This window comes from Podarcis raffonei, chromosome W (assembly GCF_027172205.1).
Source record: "Podarcis raffonei isolate rPodRaf1 chromosome W, rPodRaf1.pri, whole genome shotgun sequence".
NCBI classification, from domain to species: domain Eukaryota; kingdom Metazoa; phylum Chordata; class Lepidosauria; order Squamata; family Lacertidae; genus Podarcis; species Podarcis raffonei.
In genome coordinates, this window is record NC_070620.1 from 8,004,909 (window position 1) to 8,023,757 (window position 18,849).

At 48.0% G+C, this 18,849-nt stretch overlaps 1 pseudogene; it reads right to left on the reverse strand.

The window, feature by feature from the left end:
- Positions 1-17,557: 17,557 nt before the first annotated feature.
- On the reverse strand, positions 17,558-18,147 carry LOC128406034 (E3 ubiquitin-protein ligase RNF183-like; annotated as a pseudogene).
- Positions 18,148-18,849: the final 702 nt, after the last annotated feature.

Below are 18,849 nucleotides of genomic sequence, written 5' to 3' on the forward strand. Positions count from 1 at the left end.
GAATTGTGAGCAGCAACCATTCCCCTTTCCCTTTGAACTATTTGGGCATTAATTTTGAAATTTCTGAGTAATATCTGCTAGTTGCTGACACTTGGTGGGGATTATATGCAACTCCAAGACATATGTTCTCTTGGAAAAATGTGCCGTTTATTGTTTTTAAAACTTTGGCTGTTACTGGAGCAGTAAGCCGCCGGTCCTGCCAGCTCCAGAAGAAGAGGAGGGAGGAGTAATTTGGCCCCCTCCATGCACCAACTGCACCAGGGGTTTGTTTGTTCAGCAGCCGAGGGCGCTGACAGAAAGCAAAGAATCTTCTGCCACACCTTTACCAAAGCATTCAGTTGGGCCCTAATGGTTCAGTAGTAGTTATTGGGCCTGAATTGACGTCCACCTGCACCCAGTTGTGGTGCCAGGTGCAACTTATTGTATGTGCTGGCATCATTTTGCTCACATTTAAATTCACAGACATCTGCAGCGTGGGGAGCCCTGCAGGAGTTCCCCGCAGGGCTCCCCACGCTGCGGATAGCAGCCTGCCGCCGGGCGGACGGGGCACCCTGAAGCAGAGCGCCCCTCGCGCCAGGCAGACATCGGCCAGCCCCACAAGCTCGGGGGACAGCAGGGAGGCGCAGCGCCGCCATCCCGCTGTTCCTCGACCTGGTTCGGTTTCCCTGACCTGCTTTGGGGGGGGGGAAATAAAGGGGGGGAATTTCCTTTATTTCCCCCCCAAAAAACTAGGTGCGTCCTATGGGACGGAGCGTCCTATGGGACGAAAAATACGGTAAATATGCAAAAAGTTGGTGTTAAAAGTTGAGTTGCACTCTGTTTCCTTCTGTGTGCCATTCAGATGCAGAAATGAGTTTATACTTACTCAGCATGGTCATCAAGTCAGTGTCTATTGTGGGTTCTTAAACATTCTGAATACAGTGTGCGCTCTTTCTTTGCTGTTTCTTTGAGTTCTGATGTCACTTATCTGAAAGTCAACATTAGATGCTTATTCCTCCTGTTTAATAGGAATACCGTTTCAAACTGTTATCAGATGTTTTCTTATAAGAAAATTCAGCCATACAGCAGGTAGCACTTAACCTATTGTAGTGCCCTAATGTTAACTGAACCACTGTCCCAAGTCAATTAAGTACATGAATATGTATATCAAGATTAAAATTACTTGCAGATAAATAATAATAGGGGGAAACTGTCAGACTGTCCTACAGTTTATTTAAAAAGTCAATCAACTTTCAAGTGCAGCCCAACAAAACTCCCTTTTGCAGTGAATATTCTGCAGAAAGAATTTAAAACAGAAGCATATCTTAGAGGCAAAGGTAGGATAATCACAGTAGTATGCTACCTTCCCAGAGGATCTCATTCTTTTGTGATTTAATCTCTGCCTGCAATTTGTGTGTGTATATGCTGTAATCACATTTAACCTTGAGAAAAGCCAGCATCTTGTACATGTTTTCAGCAGGGAGACCTTATACTGTTAAATGAGAAAAACTACGTCTGTTAGGATATTTCCATTCCACCTTAAAAGGGAGCAGGATGTTTGTATAACAGCCTGCGTAAGTTCCTGTCTCACAGGATGTTTATGTTGTAAGTTCCTTTCCTTTTCTGTCTGTCTTGCCTGAGCAGTCGGAGCAGACGGTCATGCCTTCTTTGTTCTGACCAACGCCAAATAAACTGTAAATATGCATGTTCTGCTCTCATGCTGTGCAACTTTTTGCTGTGTGAATTCTGCTGTTATAGTGTGCACTAAGCCTGAGGCTTAGTGTCGCTGAATTGCTGATATTGCCTGACTACGGGAGGTCGATGGATCGTCCGGCACCGAGCTTGGGGGCTCAGATGGACTTTATCTCCCTGGCAGTATCCCAACACTTTACACTTGCTGTGATGACAACAATAGCTCAAACAAATACTTATGTGCTTTTAAGCTTTCTGTTTGTGTGAATGAGTTCAGATGCCAGATTATCACCTGTGTTACCTGGTTAACGTACTTCATCTTTGTGTCAGTGAAGATCATGCTGATGGAAAGGGGGCAAGTTATATAAAATATTTTTCAGGCATGAATAAAAGTATTTGGGGAAAAAACTTGTGCGGGGAAACCCCATTCCTGTGGGATTATACCCTGCATTGCCTAACCCCACTTTTTAGTGGCCCCACTCCGCCAGGTGTATGACCCCTTGGAGCCGCTCAACGCCGAGGGCAACCGGCCCCCACGCACCTTTACTATGCAACATGTGCCGTTTAAAAGCGCGGATGTTTGCAATTGGAAAAACCAGAATCCTTCTTTTGAAGAGGCTCTCTCTGATTCCAACAATTTAACTTGCAAGTCAAGTTTGCTGGCAAGTTCCGCAACTTGTGACTGCAACAAAACATTCTGCTGCCAGACCGCCTCCATCGATAACCCTCCTCTGGCTCCCCCAGCTGCTCCCTTCGGCTGTTCGGACGTACCTGTCAGGGGCTCAGGAGCAGAAGCACAGGGGAGAGAGCAAATAGAGAGCGAAGGAGAGGAATCCGAGGGGAGCGTAGGGGAGTATGACAGTGACCCGAGAGATTCCATGAGCTTCTCCAGCGAATCAGAAGATTCCCAGAAGGGGGCGCCTATGGTAAGGGCAAGGGGGGTCCCAGGGGGGACGCACCAGAAGCAAGGAGCCAGCGGGGACTCCCAAGGGAGCAGCGGAGGATCAGGACCAGCTCCCCCACTCAGAGTCACATGAGTCAGGACCAGCCTCTCCTCCAGCGGGGAGAGAAGATGAGTCAGGGCTGACCACGCCCCCGTCGGAAAGTGGGGAAACGGAGGGGAGGTCAGGTCCAGCTAGCCTCCCCGAAGGAGGGAGCAGTGACACAAGTGTAACGGTCAGAAGGAAAGTGGGAGGCTGTGCGCGCGCGCCAAGTTCAAATGTGCAGGAGCGCGGGACAGCAGAAAACCCGGATTGGGAGCCAGGTCCTAAAGCCCGAAGGAGGGAGGGGGAAGAGTCAGGGGACTCAGCGTCAGAAGAGTCTAGGAAGGGTGAGACCCCGACGGGCAGGCGGACCCAGAGGAGGAAGGAACAGAGGAAGAGGTGGAGTAAGGCTAGAGTCTTAAACTGGTGTCAGGGGGGAGGAGATTCAGACGGAGCTTCGGCGGTCTAAAGTCAGAGACGTAGCGTTGCACGCTGCGCGTGTGGAAGTGAAACTGAACTTCAATAAAGACTTTTATACTAAAGAACGAAGCAGCGTTGGTCTTCTGTGAGCTGGGACCTCGGGCAGCGCTGACAGTACCTTTTTTGTCTTTCGATGGGTTTTGCATGGCTCAGCTTCCCTCTCCTTGCGAAGAGAACTGAGACTCCCAGAATGCTGAGATGGCTTGTGAACGCTCTCTGCAAGAAATGCCTCTGCTCACTCAGAGATACATATATACAGTCTTTATTTTACATATGTACAAGCAGCACGTTACAACCATGCATCTGAATCCTCCGGCTCAGATTCTGGGAGTGCCTTACGCCCGCCCCGTCTCCAACAGAAAAGGTGTGGAATTTTCATGTGATGTCTCTGTCCCCTCCTCTTTAACACTCTCCTTTCTTTGGCAGACGGAATAGGCATTGTTTCGCTGTCTGTGCCAGAACTTCCTGTGTGGTGTTGAGGCTCTGGTCCAACATCTGTGAGCTGTCCTTCCTCCTGGCATTCCCTTCTTTCCTCCATCGCCACTTCCTGCCCCCCTTCCTCTGCCTGTCTCTGCTCCTCCCCTTCATTCTCTGGCAATACCATGACATACGCCAAGCTGGAAAAGTGTGCTTTTCACCAGGAGCGCATGGAATTCCTGGGATACATCATCTCCCCTGCAGGTCTCCAGATGGACCCCCGAAAGGTGCAGACGGTGCTGGATTGGAGCCCCCCCCCCAAGGATGTAAAGGGGGTACAACAGTTCATTGGGTTTGCCAACTTCTACCGCCACTTCATTCAGGGATTTTCACATGTGGTTGCTCCCATTTGCGCCCTCGTCCGGAAGGATGCCACGTTTCAGTGGACACCGGCAGCGCAAGAGGTGTTTGAGTTCCTGAAGGAGGCATTTACCTCTGCCCCCATCCTGGCCCATCTGGACTCACAACTCCCTTTCATACTCGAGGTGGACGCCTCGGACCAGGCGATTGGGGCCGTGGATGTTAGGATATAGTTCAATTCCACCTTAAAAGGGTACAGGCACGACGTTTGTGTATCACATGCCTGTTTACTTCCAGCTCTCGCTGGGAACTTCTGTTGCATGTTGCTTTTGTATTACTGCTGTTTTTCCCGGAGACTAAGGCAAGCAGTCATGTTTTTCCTCTGTTCCTGACTACGCTGAATAAAGCTGTAAATATGCTCTCTCTGTCTGCCTCTTCCGTTGTGGATGATTTACATACTCTGCTGACAGAGTGTACACGAGTCTCGGAACATATCTGAGGCTCGTGTCGCTGACTGACGGGAGACCAGTGATCATCCAGAGCCAGCTGGGGGTCTGCCTGATGCCCCCGTCTCCCCGGCAGTATCCCAACAACATGGTTTCGGGCCCAGAATCACGGTGCTTACAGGAGAGTAAGACTGCTGATGCCTGTGAGATCCTGGCAGCGACAGAGGTATGTGGAGAAAAGCAAGGCTTTTCTGTGTTGCGGCAGAGAGTCTTTGAACTCCAAGCCAAGTAATTAGGCCCAAGAGAGAAGCAGGCCTCTTAATTTACGACCTGCCAGAGATAAAGAGCCTTTGAAGGAATGAGGCTCACTGCTGAAGTAAAGAGCTGAAATGGAGCTTTTACAAGCCTCAGATGGGGTTCTGTGCCCAAAGCTTAATGGCCACAATTATCAGACCTGGGCAAGGTACTGCGAGGGCCAATTGAGAAAGTTTGGAGTGTGGCACAGTGTCTGAAGCCCTTCCACCTGTTGGGATACTGCCAGGGAGACAAAGTCCATCTGAGCCCCCAAGCTCGGTTGCCGGACGATCCATCAATCTCCCATAGACAGGCAATATCAGCAATTAGCGACACGAAGCCTCAAGAATAGATTGCCGCATTCTTAGGCTGGTGCACACTCTATCAGCAGAATTCACACAGCAAAAGATGCACAGCAGGAGAGCATATTTACAGTTTATTCAGCGTTGGTCAGAACAAAGAAACCATGACCGCCTGCATCGGTATGTTCAGGCAAGAAGAAGGAAACGAAAGCAACTGAAAACATAAACATCCTGTGAACAGGAAATACGCAGACTCTGTGACTGCTCCCTTTTAAGGTGGAACGGAAATATCCCAACACCACCAGGCTCCGTGGTGTAGCAACTTTCTTGGCAAAAAACGCCTCTGAAACAACAATATGCCGGGAACTCCCTGAATCAATAATCCAGGTGTTTTGCCGCTCATCAGGACACTCGACCACGGCCATCACAAGTTGCGCCGTCTGCTTCTTCTTTGCAAACTTCTGCTGCTTGCGCTGCTTTGGGCTCCTCCGGACACTGCTTCCTCAGATGCCGAGTAGAACCACACTGGTAACAACGCCGAACAGCAAACGCAGCCTCTTTGCCAGCCGTAGCTCGGGTACGTTGTTTTGGCTGCTTCTCCTCAGAAATGCTGCCTGCACTCCTCACAAGCCGATTGCCTGACGAAGCACTTGAAGCTGACAACTCCTTTCTGTCACGCCTCTGCCATTCCTCCAGCAGCCTGCCAGTAACATAATCCAGAGTCAGATCTTCTTCACGCATAGCTTCCAGCATGAGAACGAGATTGTCCCAGCTATCAGGGAGAGAACTTAGAATATTGCAGACCTTTTCCTCCTCTGGAAGATTACAGCCTCTCTCCTGAAGTGCCACAAAATTTGAAGTGCATTGAAAATTTGGTCATTTATCTTGGCAGGCACTGGCCAAGATGCCTGGGTTGGTTCAGGTTTGGACATCAAGCCCTGTAAGTTTCACATAAAATGTGTATCTTGCGCAGAAAACAAGGTGAAGTTTGCTCCGAAAGGCAAAGTGTCTAGCCGACAGGCTTCCAAACCCTATCAGCTAGTCTACGCAGACCTGGTTGGTACACTTGCGCCCTCTTTGGGTGGAGCGAGGTACTTAATGGTTTTAATTGATTATTTTTCCAGGTACATTCATGTGTTTATGTTCCAGCAGAAGTCAGAAGCATTTCCTAGGTTCAAGGCGTTCTGTGCTTGGTTGGAAAATGCCCACAGTAAACGCATTAGCTGTTTGTTTACAGATCAAGGCGGTGAATTCACTTCTCAACAGTTTGAAGCTTTCCTGACTGAGAAGGGAATCCAGCACGACCTCTCAAGTCCCAGACCTCCGTGGGAGAATGGACTTTGCGAGCGGGCAAGTCAAACTTTGCTGCAAGGACTAAAAACCTTGTTGCATGATGCCAATCTCCCTGAGAACTATTGGGCGGAGTCTTTGAATACTTTTGTTTATTCATACAACAGGAGACTGTCATCACCTATTGGTTGTACTCCCTATGAGAAAATGTTTGGTAAGAAACCTTACATCAAGCACATGAGAATCTTTGGTTCTGACATGTGGGTACACACTCCACAGAGCAGCAAGCCTGGGAAGCATGGGGCACATGGTTTGTTCATGGGGTGCATACAGGGTATTCATGACTGACTCAAAGTCCATTAGCTTCACAAAGAGTGTTGAGTACAATCCTAAGTGGGGGGGGGGGGGGAAATGTGGGAATTTTCCAGAGTCACTCACAGGAGAATGAAGATGATGAGGAAGAAGGGGAAGCTGATCAGAGTTCGGATTCCTGCTCAGTGGGCGGCGCTGCTGCTGTGGTCAGCGACAGTGATGACACAGCAGACTACAAGAGCGCAAAGGCCTCAATCAGACCATCTGATGCGTCTGACACTGAACTGGAAGAACCACTGTTCACCATTGGCTACTTTTCTCCTAAGAAAGAGGAGATGAGTGCAGAAGACTTGCATCTAGTACGCAGATCTGAAATGGCCACAAATGGCAAACCTCCAAAGAGATTTGCTGATGAGTTTGCTAAGACAGCAACTGCTGTTCTTGGTAGCTCAGAGAAGGTGTGGGAACCTGCAAGCTTCAAAGATGTACAGGAGTTAACCTCTAAAGATGATGAGCCCTGGCTTAATGCCATGAAGGCTGAAGTTGATTCCTTGAATAGGAACCAAACCTGGGAGCTAGTCCCAGTAGTGCCAGGAATGAGTCTGGTTGGCAGCAAATGGGTCTTCAAGGCCAAGACAGACCAGACTGGCAAGATTGCCAGGCACAAAGCCAGATTGGTCGCAAGAGGTTTTTCACAGGCACCAGGACAGGATTTCTATGAGACCTACTCACCCACCATCAAGTATGAGAGCATTAGGCTAATGCTCAAGATTGCTGCAGAAGATAAACTGCACATTTCTCAACACAATGTGAACACAGCTTTTTTGTACGGGATTTGGGGGGGGGGGGAGCTGTATATGCTTCCACCTGATGGAGTGGAGGTACAGAAGGGAATAGTCTGTAAACTACGGAAATCCCTATATGGTCTCAAGCAGAGTGCCAGGTGTTGGAACATGAAACTCACTGAGACATTGCTTTCTCTAGGTTTTCACCAAGGTAAAGCTGATCCATGTGTGTTTGTCAAAGAGGAGGGGCAAAACAAACTGTATTGTTTATGTTTTGTTGATGATCTTCTTTTGTTTTGGAAGAATCAGGCTTTGTACCAAAGCACCGTAGCTCAGCTGAAGGAGCACTTTGACATGAAGGAACTTGGTGAGGTATCCAACTATCTTTCTCTGCAGGTGGAGAAGGACCAAGCAGGTAATTTTCTGGTACACCAAACACAGAACATTGCTGATGTATTAACCAGGCTGAATTTGGTTGATGCAAACCCAGCAGACACACCAACGGTTTGTGTATCACATGCCTGTTTACTTCCAGCTCTCTCTGGGAACTTTCATTGCATGTTGCTTTTGTATTACTGCTGTTTTTCCCGGAGACGAAGGCAAGCAGTCATGTTTTTCCTTTGTTCCTGACTACGCTGAAAAAAGCTGTAAATATGCTCTCTCTGTCTGCCTCTTCCGTTGTGGATGATTTACATATTCTGACGAAGAGTGTGCACGAGTCTCAGAACGTATCTGAGGCTCGTGTCGCTAATTGACTGATGCTGTTCCACGGGAGACCGGTGATTGTCCGGAGCCAGTTGGGGGCCTGCCTGATGCCCCCGTCTCCCTGGCAGTATCCCAACAGTGCTGTCTCAAAGACAGGGGCCACAGCAGTCGCTTCACCCCTGTGCCTTCTTTTCCCGCCAGCTTACTTATGCGGAGCGGAATGATGATATTTGGGATAGTGAACTCCTTGCCATTAAAGTGGCGTTCGAGGAATGGTGCCACCTGCTTCAGGTGCACCCGGTTCAGGTCCTCACGGATCATCGGAACCTCAAATATTTCCAAGCCATTAAATGCCTTAAGCACGGTGGGCTTTGTTCTTCACATGTTTTAATTTCCAGATCGCCTATTGCCCTGGCACCCAGAACAGAAAGCCAACGCTCTTTCCTGGAGGGACTCGGACTCTGGGGATGACGGTTCAGAGCCAGCACCCATGTTGACCTCGACCAATTTTCTCCAGGGAACCTGGGAGCAGGACTTTCAGGCACAGATTCGCCTGGCTGTTCGACAGGATCTGTTCACCAAGGACTGGTTGGATACTGTCCCGGTGCCTTTGGGACCAGGGGGTGCGCCACTTGATGTCTGGGATGGGTGTGTGTACCATCACAGCCGGCTCTACATTCCGGAGGGGCCGCTCCGGACCTAGGTCCTTGAGCAGTGCCATGACACGTGAACCGCCGGACATGGGGGATACACGAAGACACTGCAGCTACTGGCCTGAGCTTTCTGGTGGCCAGGGGTTTGGGTGGACATTAAGAAGTACATGCAGTCCTGTGAGACTTATGCTCAGACCAAGGTGCCGTGGCAGAGACCCCTGGGGCTCCCGGATGCAGTGATCTCCGATAGGGGTCCCCAGTTCACGTCCCGGTTCTGGGCAGCCTTCCTTAAGGGACTGGGTATTGAGAGGTGCCTCTCTTCCGTGTACCACCCTCAAACAGATGGCCAGACGGAGAGGGTTAATCTGTGGAGAGAATCAGAACTCACAGGGTTAAGAAGTTCTGAGTGACGTCTCACATTCTGAGGCGTGGTTTAGTATACTGAGGGGAGTGTTTTCCTGTGTCTCAGTGTGTTGTTCCGTTACTGGAGGAGAGACGGGCAAAAATGAGTGCTCTGTCACCAGGAGGGTTCTGAGTTGGTTTTCTACACGAATAAAGACTATTAGAAGATAAGGAAGGCACCGTGCGTTAAGCCTGATTTATTACACGCACACACACAGCAACAGTTTCTACGCTGCGTACACTCTGCTACAAGTAGCTGTGGGAAGTCCTGGAAGCAGAGCGCTGAGCGGAAGCGTGTGGGATCCAGAAAGAAAAGCTACAAATCAAACATTCCATAGGTTATGGGTGGTCCGCAAACGCTTTGAAGCAGTTTGTGTGTTGCCGGTGTGTGCTAGACGCTGGTGAAACGCTGAAGCCAGCTGGAGTCCTGCCAAGGGTCTGAGGGCGGAGGAACTCGCTGGAGAAGAGCTGCTCTGCTGAACCGGGAGCTGGGAAGCTACTGCTGTTACGTGAGTACGCTGGGCCCCGGGGGAGAAGATGGCAGACAGCCATGAATCGTACGCAGTCCCATTTGAAAAATTGGACGGAAAGAACTGGGAGGAGTGGAGCAGGAAGCTGAAGGCATGGCTGGTAGCCAAGGGTCTGTGGGAGGCGGTCCGAGGGCCTCCACAGCAAGCGGCGGCCGGAGCTTCGGCAGCAGATGTTGCAAATGCACACGCATCACAGAGGAGGAACCAGAAAGCCCTGGAAGCTATAGTGCTCAGTTTGGAGGCCTCACAGCTACCTTTGGTAGAGGGTCTTGATAGTGCTCAGGCTGTTTGGCAGGAGCTGGAGAGGGTTTGCCGAGAAACCACAGCGGAAGCCAAAAGCCACGTCCCCAGATGCAGTACAGCCTCAAGGAGAGCTGCTGGCAAGGTTGGGGGGAGCAGAGAAGACCAAAAGCAAGTTTGCAAAGTTTTCCACCGGTTGTTTGTGTGACGAGGAGGAACGCCGCCTAAGAGGGGGCCGAGCTGGCACAGGGAGCCCATCCAGTTGCAGGGGGGGGAGGGCAGGCCAGCGGAAGGCACAGTTCAGGTTTTTTCCACTCGTCGTTGCTTTATTTGCAATTCTCCTGACCATCTGCGTCGCTACTGCCCCCAGAGAGCAAGGGAGACAGGGCAGGATGTTTCCAAGGTCGCTTCCCATGGGAACCAGTTGGGTTTCCATGGCAACCAGTTCAGCAAGGGAGGCAGGCGTGGGAAGACGCAGAGAGTACGTGGCTCAGAGGGAGAAGACGGCGCTTATCAGCTATCTGCATCCATGGCGGTTTTAGAGGACACCTGCCAAGGCCCCAAGGACGGGGGCAGCGGGAAGTCTGTTGCTAAGGCAACAATGAAGGACAGCTCCAGTGAAGACAAAGTGATGCGTTGGATTGTGGACTCTGCTGCCAATAGGCATCTCATAACTGAGACACCTGGTGTCAAGATGTGGAACTGCAAACCTGTTTCAGCTGGGAAATCAGTGTGCTTTGCAGATGGTTTACAAAAGCCATTGTCTGATGTTGGAAATGTTTATGTTTCTGTTTTGCAGGCGCAGCTGGAAGTCTACGTGTCGCCAGGGATAAAACATTGTCTTTTATCTGTACCTTGTCTCTTACAGGAGGGGTATAAGGTTTGTTTTGAAGAGAATGTCTGTACAATTTCCAGAGGGGGGAAGCAACTAGTAAGTGTTGAGAGAAATCAGAACAACCTCTTTGTTCTGGAAACACCTCTGGAGGGTGAAGGGAATGCTGGGAAAGCCACCGTTCACACTCATGTTTCATGTGCTTGCGTGTGGCACAAGAGAATGTCACATGGTTCTTGTGAAGACATCCAGTTGTTACCGGAGTGCACTAAAGGGTGCAAAGTAAAGGAATGTGGTAAACCCCTAAATTGCAGGGCTTGCAGGAAAGCCAAGACCAAGGGATACAGTTATCCCAGGGTGGAGAGAGTAACCACAAAACCTTTTGAGCTTGTGCACGCAGACCTTTTTGGTCCCATGCCACAGCCAAGTCTGGGCAGGGCCAGGTTTCTGCTGACGCTGTCAGGTGATTTTACTCAGAACGCATGGGCGTTCACGCTGAGAACGAAGGAGGACGCAACGCAACTGATCAAAGATTGGATTGCAGAGGTGGAACTACGGTTCTCCACCAAGGTGCAAGGGTTCAAGTGTGACCGAGGTTCAGAGGTCACTGGGTCTGCTCTAAAGAGTTTTTTTCACCAGAGAGGGATACATCACAAGGTGACTTCTCCTCAGGAGAGGGGCGTGGCAGAGCTTAGGAGTAAAGCTCTGGTTCAAGCATCAGAGATTCAGCTGTGTGACTCTGGTTTGCCTCAGAGGTTTTGGGCTGAATCGATTAAATCTGCAAATTTCACGATGAACAGGTGCTAAAATGCAGTGGTAGGTGAAACCCCGTATTTTGCACTCCACGGACAGAAACCGCAGGTGCATTTCCTCCGTGCGTTTGGTGCGAAAGCCTTGGTGCCTGTACCAAAGTTTCAGCAGAAGGAGGGTGGCCCAAGGTACCAGGAAATGATCTTCTGTGGGTATGAACCTGCGACAAAGGGGTGGAGGTTCGCATATCCAGAAGGTGATCAGACCAAGCTTCTGATCAGTAAACATGCTGAGTTCTGTGAGCAGGATGGTTGGGCAAGGCGCAAAGCGAGCCCTGACGTTCACTCAGATTGTCTGTCTGAATCTGAGGAGGAGGGAGAGCCAGAGGCTGAACCTGTTGGTGAGGACCAGGTCCATGATCAGGGTCAGGAACAGGGTTGGGCGTCTCCACAGGTTGTTAAAGGAGTGTCCAAGAGTGAGCCTTCATCTCCTGTTAGCATAATGGAGAAAGCTCACAGATGGGTCAAGTCAGAGGGGGAGTCGTCTGATGAAGAAGACACACTTGCTGGCCCCAGTGGGTCAGAAGAAGCACCCCAGTTTATGCCCAGGCGATCATCTCGGGCAACAAAGGGAATTCCACCTGAGAGGTTTCAGGTCACCAATGCGTGGGTTGGTTTCGCACAGTGCGAACCTGAGATTTGTGAGGAGGTTCAACAGTTGCCTGACAATGATGCCAGGAAGGAGCGAAAGGCAGTGGGGAAGGTGTTGAACTCTCAGAGGTCTGTAAATGTGTGTTCACAACTCCTCTCAGAATGCAATACGAGAGGGGGTGTGGAGAGAATCAGAACTCACAGGGTTAAGAAGTTCTGAGTGACGTCTCACATTCTGAGGCGTGGTTTAGTATACTGAGGGGAGTGTTTTCCTGTGTCTCAGTGTGTTGTTCCGTTACTGGAGGAGAGACGGGCAAAAATGAGTGCTCTGTCATCAGGAGGGTTCTGAGTTGGTTTTCTACACGAATAAAGACTATTAGAAGATAAGGAAGGCACCGTGCGTTAAGCCTGATTTATTACACGCACACACACAGCAACAGTTTCTACGCTGCGTACACTCTGCTACAAGTAGCTGTGGGAAGTCCTGGAAGCAGAGCGCTGAGCGGAAGCGTGTGGGCTCCAGAAAGAAAAGCTACAAATCAAACATTCCAAGTCCTGGAGCAATATCTCCGCTGCTGCTTCCTGAGCTACCATCAGGATGATTGGCCTCCTGGCTTCTGGACCCCCATTCCTGCTCCCACCCCGCCATCTTGCCCCCAGTCCTGACGTCCCCTGCTGGGACTTCAATTGCCCGTGAACTGGACCGTGACAATCGACAAACATGATGACTGCTGGTTTATCAATTTTAAGATCCAAGTATTCATATATAAATTTATATATTTATACATTTATAAATATAAATGTATTCATTTATCAGTGTTCTTATATTGGATTGCATATATGTTCCAGGGAGAAAATCTGTTTGATCTTTGTGAATTGTCTCCTTCAACAATATCTTTAATCTGTTCGCGATGATATCAGCATAGATCTTATAGTCATTGTTTAGCAGAGCAAAAGGTCTATAGTTAGCAATATTTGATAGTCCTGTTCCTTGTTTATGGATGACCGAGGTATAGCTCTCCTTCCACGAGTCCGGTAGCTTTTAGGGGTAGGGATAAAGCATCTTCTAATTTTTTTATAATAAACAGCTGGAAGACTGTCAGGACCCTGATTTTGATCTTTGAATAGAATGCTGTACTTCCATCGCTGTAATGGGGAAATTCAAAGTTATTAATTTTTTCCTTAGAAATCATTGGTAATTTACATGTCTTTAAGAATTCCTTAATTTTTTCATTCTTCTCCGGGCCTTCTTTATATAGTTTTGAATAGAAGTTGGCAAAACTTTTCCTGATCTCTTTCAGGTTTTGAATCCAAGCTTCCTCAACTTTAATTTTACTAATAATTCTGTCATCTTGCTCCTTTTTTATCTGCCAGGCCAATAATTTACCTGATTTATTTGCATACTCAAAGTTTCTATGTCTCATCGACTTTATTTTCCATTCTATTTCCTCATTTATTAACATGGAAAATTGAGTCTGTAAAGTTTTTATGGTTAGTTTAATCTGTTCATCATCTGGTTTTTGGAAGAATTTTTCATTTAACCAAATTTCCTCCCAAATTTCCATTTCTTTCTTTTCCATTTTCTTTTCCATTTTCTTTTGGATTGCATTCTGCTTGATAAAGAATCCTCTTAACATCACTTTGCTCGCCTCCCATACCATTTTTTTCATTTCACAACATACTTCTCTCTGCAGAAATTATTCAACATAAAAAAGAAGAAGAAGAAACAACTTCAGTTAATATCAAACGTTACTGTTCCGGTTCCTCTGAATGTCCCCAAAGTGGCAGTAGGTTCTCCAAAAATTTTCTGCTTCTGGTACAGACAAAATTTTTCTACATTTGCCCTTAAAAAAGGAGATCCCTTCGGGGAACTCCCATCTATAATCAATTGTTTTGGTTTTTAGAGCATCCGTCAGAGCCTTATATTTATCTCTTTTCCTTATCAGTTGATTTGAAATAATTTTATGTATGATTATATCTTTTCCTTCAACTCTCAGGGGGTTTTTTTGTTACTTGTCTGAAGAATTTTGTTTTTTAAGTCTAAGGACTTGAAAGATACGAGACAGTCTGCCGGCCAGCTATTTTGTTTGGCTACCTTAGAGTTTACTCTACAGGCTTTTTCTATTTTTTGTGTTACCTCTGATTCCTCAAGTTCTAACCAGACAGCGAGTTCTTTGGCTATTTTTCTCTCTATAACTTCCTCTGTCTCCTCCAATAATCCACTGAATCTCAATGTATTTTATCTTCTCTGCATTTGTAAAATTGCCAGAGAGTCCCAGATTGCTTCTTGTTGTTTCCTCAAATCCACTGTTTCCTCTCGTATTTTATCGCATGCACTGTATCGCTGTATTTTTTTCTGCCCTTCTTCTAAATTCTGAGATTTCTCTTTAAGGTCATGCACGGTTTTTATTAATTCGGAATTTTTTTGTACCAAATTGTGTACCTGATCTGATAAATCCGCTGTAATTTTAACATTTTCATTTAATTTAACCTTCATTGACATAAAATTATCCTCTACTATTTTAGCATTTTCATTTACAGTTAAGATCTGCAATGTCTTTTCATAATTCCAATAATAATTCCTTGATATCCACTGCTGCATCTAGATCATAAGCAGAGCTTCTCCTTGCTTGTGTGCCTTGTGTAGCCAACGATGCAGTAGGAGGTTTTTTACCAGCCATTGCTGGGAATTTCTTTAGTCTCTTTAAATATGTAGCTCCTACCATACACTTTCTTATTCTCAAATTTATACGTGGTTCAGTCTATAATAAGATACTTCAAATTCATTCACATAAATTCTGAGTAGCAAGGTTAATAATTATAACTTCCAAATTCATTTACAATTTTTACCTGATAAATTTAAAAACTCACTAATTTAAGACTGAATTATATTGTGCAGTTTATCCAGTCAAATAATAATATAATTCCAATAATTGATTAATTAAATGAAACCATATTGATAATAAAAAGAAAAAAGAAGTAGGGGGGCTGGGAAATAAATGAACATAAATAAATAGGGACACGGGTGGTGTTGTGGGTAAAACCTCAGTGCCTAGGACTTGCTGATCGTAAGGCCGGCGGTTCGAATCCCCGCGGCGGGGTGAGCTCCCGTCGTTCAGTCCCAGCTCCTGCCCACCTAGCAGTTCGAAAGCACCCCTAAGTGCAAGTAGATAAATAGGTACCGCTTTATAGCGGGAACCTAAACAGTGTTTCCGTGTGCGGCGCTGGTGCTGGCTCGCCAGCTGCAGCTTCGTCACGCTGGCCACGAGACCCGGAAGTGTCTTCAGACGGCGCCGGCTCCCGGCCTCTTGAGCGAGATGAGCGCGCAACCCTAGAGTCGGTCACGACTGGCCCGTACGGGCAGGGGTACCTTTAAATAAGTACTAATGCGAAACAGATACTATAAGAGAAGAGAAAAAAATGGGGTGATAAGAAAAATAAAGAAAAATTAAAAGGGACAAAGTGGGGGAAAAGACAGGAAAAAGAGAGAAAGAGAGAGAGGGAAAAGAGAAAGAAAGAGGAAGACAAAAAGGAAAAAGTTTTAAGAGAGCGACAAAAAGCTAATGTTCTGCCAGCAGAGAGGAATTTTCAGTTTGAGTGCTGTATCTTCTTTTCTTCACTACGTGTCTCAACTCCGTCAGATCTTGCTGTTGAGTGAGTGCGCAGCCTTTACCTCTAGAATGAAATTTTAGTCCAGCTGAAACCGATGACAGCCAATCAACTGACAGCACATTACTGCTGAGTCTTTCTGACCCAGCACTTCCATAGAAAGTATTGCAGGCTGATTGCATAAGCCAGTTGCATCAGCTAGCAAACTCAAGCCTGCAGACTTACTATCTCTCACATTGGTCCTAGAACAATGCAGCAGTATGATTGGTCCGCAGGAGCCACCCAATCCAGCTCCAGGTGGAAGTGAATCCACAACCTGATTGGCCTACAGGAGAATCCCGGAATTAGCCAATCACGTGTGGCCCATTGTGTAAATAATGTATATAAAGCAGATATTGTGGGGGAACTTTCATTCCTCGCTAATATGAGCTGAATAAAGAGCATGAAATCCACACTCAACTCCAAGTATATTTCACTTGCCTAGATGGAGGATATGGAAGGGCGTGTGTAGAAACTGGCCTGCTGTACAGAGGTAACATTTACATTAGCTGCCCTACTCACTTTTGCCTCTGCCCCCACCTACCACCAGCATGTGGTGCTCAGAAGGTTGCCCAGAACGGAATGAGGTAATTGGGTTGGGGGAAAAGATTTTCCACCCCTGAATTGGCATTTCCTTGTAGGGAAAGGCAATGCAGCCCCCCCCAAGTTCATTTTGTGTGTCCCTTTCCCAATCCACCCTGTCCACACTAAACCTACCTTTTTGCAAGATCCAAGAGATTGCTTTGATCCTGTTATCAGCCCCCACTCTTACAAGCTGATGCAATTTGAAACAAAACACTGCAGTGTAGATAAAAAAGTTTTAATGCCACTGCTGTTTGGCCCCCTTCTAACCAGTAGTGCGCACACTAGGAGAAAGAAACCCTTGAGCACCTGCCTTCATTGCATGCCTGCATGATGTGAGTACACAGAGGACCATCTTCAAGCCTGGACAGAGGACAGTTAAGATCTGCAGCCTTGGTGGTTCCACATTCAGCAGTGCAGTCAATGTTCTCTAGATGTTGGGAACTCTTCATTGGCTGCAGCAGAGGCATTTGGCACAGGGGAAGAGGCTGGTTTGGAGGGTCAGCATAGCTCAGTGGTAGAGCCTTACATGCAGAAGTTTCCAGGTTCAATCCTCAGAATCTCCAAGTAGGAATAAGAAAGACAGACCACTGCCTGAAACCCTTGAGAGCTGCCACTCAGCATAGACAATATGGAGCTAGATGGACCAATGGCCTGGCTGTAAGGCAGATTCCTATGTCCCTTTACTCCAAGTATGGGGAAACTTGGGCCCTCCAGATGTGGTTGTGTTACAGCTCCCATCATGACCAGAGATTATGGGAGTTGTAGTTCAGCAACACCTGGAATGAGAAAAGCTCTCATCTCCACACCGGCTATATTCCCATTATCCATTTTCACCCTCTTTAGCCAACTTAAGAAGCAGCGAGTTTGTTAGTTGAAATGCTCCCATTGCCCTGTCATGTCCTCATCCCCATCCCTATTTAAAAGCTCACAAGTAACCCTCAAGGTCAAATCCTGGGACCCAGTGGCAGTCCAAACCGTTTTGCTGTCTGGGGCGAAAGACAAGATGGCAGTCTCTCTCTTGTTCTATAGGCAGAATCTGACCAGGCTTTGAATCTTAAATCATAACTGGGCAATGTCTTCCAGCACACTTGAGCTGACTTGGAGAACTCAAGGCAGGCTGTGTGACACACACAAGCTAGTCCTCCCAACACTTTGCTGCTGCTCGCCAACCACCTCTACCCTGCCCTCAGCATCTTCCGCCTGAGGAAGCTGCTGGTCCCTCTCACCCCCAGCCCCCAAAGAGCTGCCTCGTCCAAAAGATGGAGAAGATGAGTAGTAAAGTCATGCTTAAGATGAGAGCCATCAGGTAGGTGAAAATCTGGAGCTGGGGGTTGCAGGCACACGCCCACATTGGGGAGCGGTGGTGGTTGGGCATGATTGTGGTGGCAGTGGTAGCACTAGCCGGGCGGCTTGGCTCACAGTAGCTCTCAATGCTTGGATCTCTCACTGGGCCCAGGTCCAGGGTGTAAACCCTGGGCTGGCAGAGGAAGTACCTGCTCTTGCGCTGCTCCTTCAAGCACAGCTGCCAACCCTACAGGATGATGTGGTTGGGCTCCAGGCACAGCAGGTGCAGGAGGGCTTCATTGGTGGGCAGCTCAGTGACAGGCTGGTCGGAGGGGAGGACAGTAGGGTGGCGGCAGAGTGAGCACTGCAAGCGGTTCTGGGCTGGGGACACCAAGCTGAGAAGAGCCAGGCACTTGATGCAGAAGGAATATTGGCACTAAAGGACCTTGGGGTGCAAAAAGTGTTGTCGTAAGGGTTTCAGCAGATGGGGCATTCAGCCTCCAGCCCCTGGACCTGCTTCTCAGCCATGGGGAGACCCAGTCAACAGCACAGCCTTCTTTGCTACCTAGGAGACTAAAAAACAAGGGCAGGTGGAAACTGTTAGGATATTTCCGTTCCACCTTAAAAGGGAGCAGGATGTTTGTATAACAGCCTGCGCGTTTCCTGTCTCACAGGATGTTTATGTTGTCTGTTCCTTTCGTTTTCTGCTGTTTTGCCTGAGCAGTCGGAGCAGACGGTCATGTCTTCTCATGTTCTGACCTACGCTGAATAAACTGTAAATATGCTGTTCTGCTCTCATGCTGTGCAACTTTTGCTGTCTGAATTCTGCTGTTAGAGTGTGCACTAAGCCTGAGGCTTAGTGTCGCTAAATTGCTGGTACTGCGTGACTACGGGAGGTCGATGGATCGTCCGGCACCGAGCTTGGGGGCTCAGATGGACTTTATCTCCCTGGCAGTATCCCAACAACAGGTTTCGGGCCCAGATTCACGGCACTTGCAGGAGAGTATGACAGCGACAGACTGCTGAAAGGTATGTTGGAAAAGCGAAAGCAGAGGCTTTTCTGGATGCCGCGGAAAAGGCTTTTGATGTCCGGCAAAACTAATTGGCCTGGGAGCCGAGCCAGAGGCATCGTGATTTATGGGCTGCCGAGATAAGCCGTTTTTGAAGGCATAAAGGCTCACGGCTAAAGCAAAAAGCTGGAATGGATGTTTTCCAAGCTTCGGAGGCCAC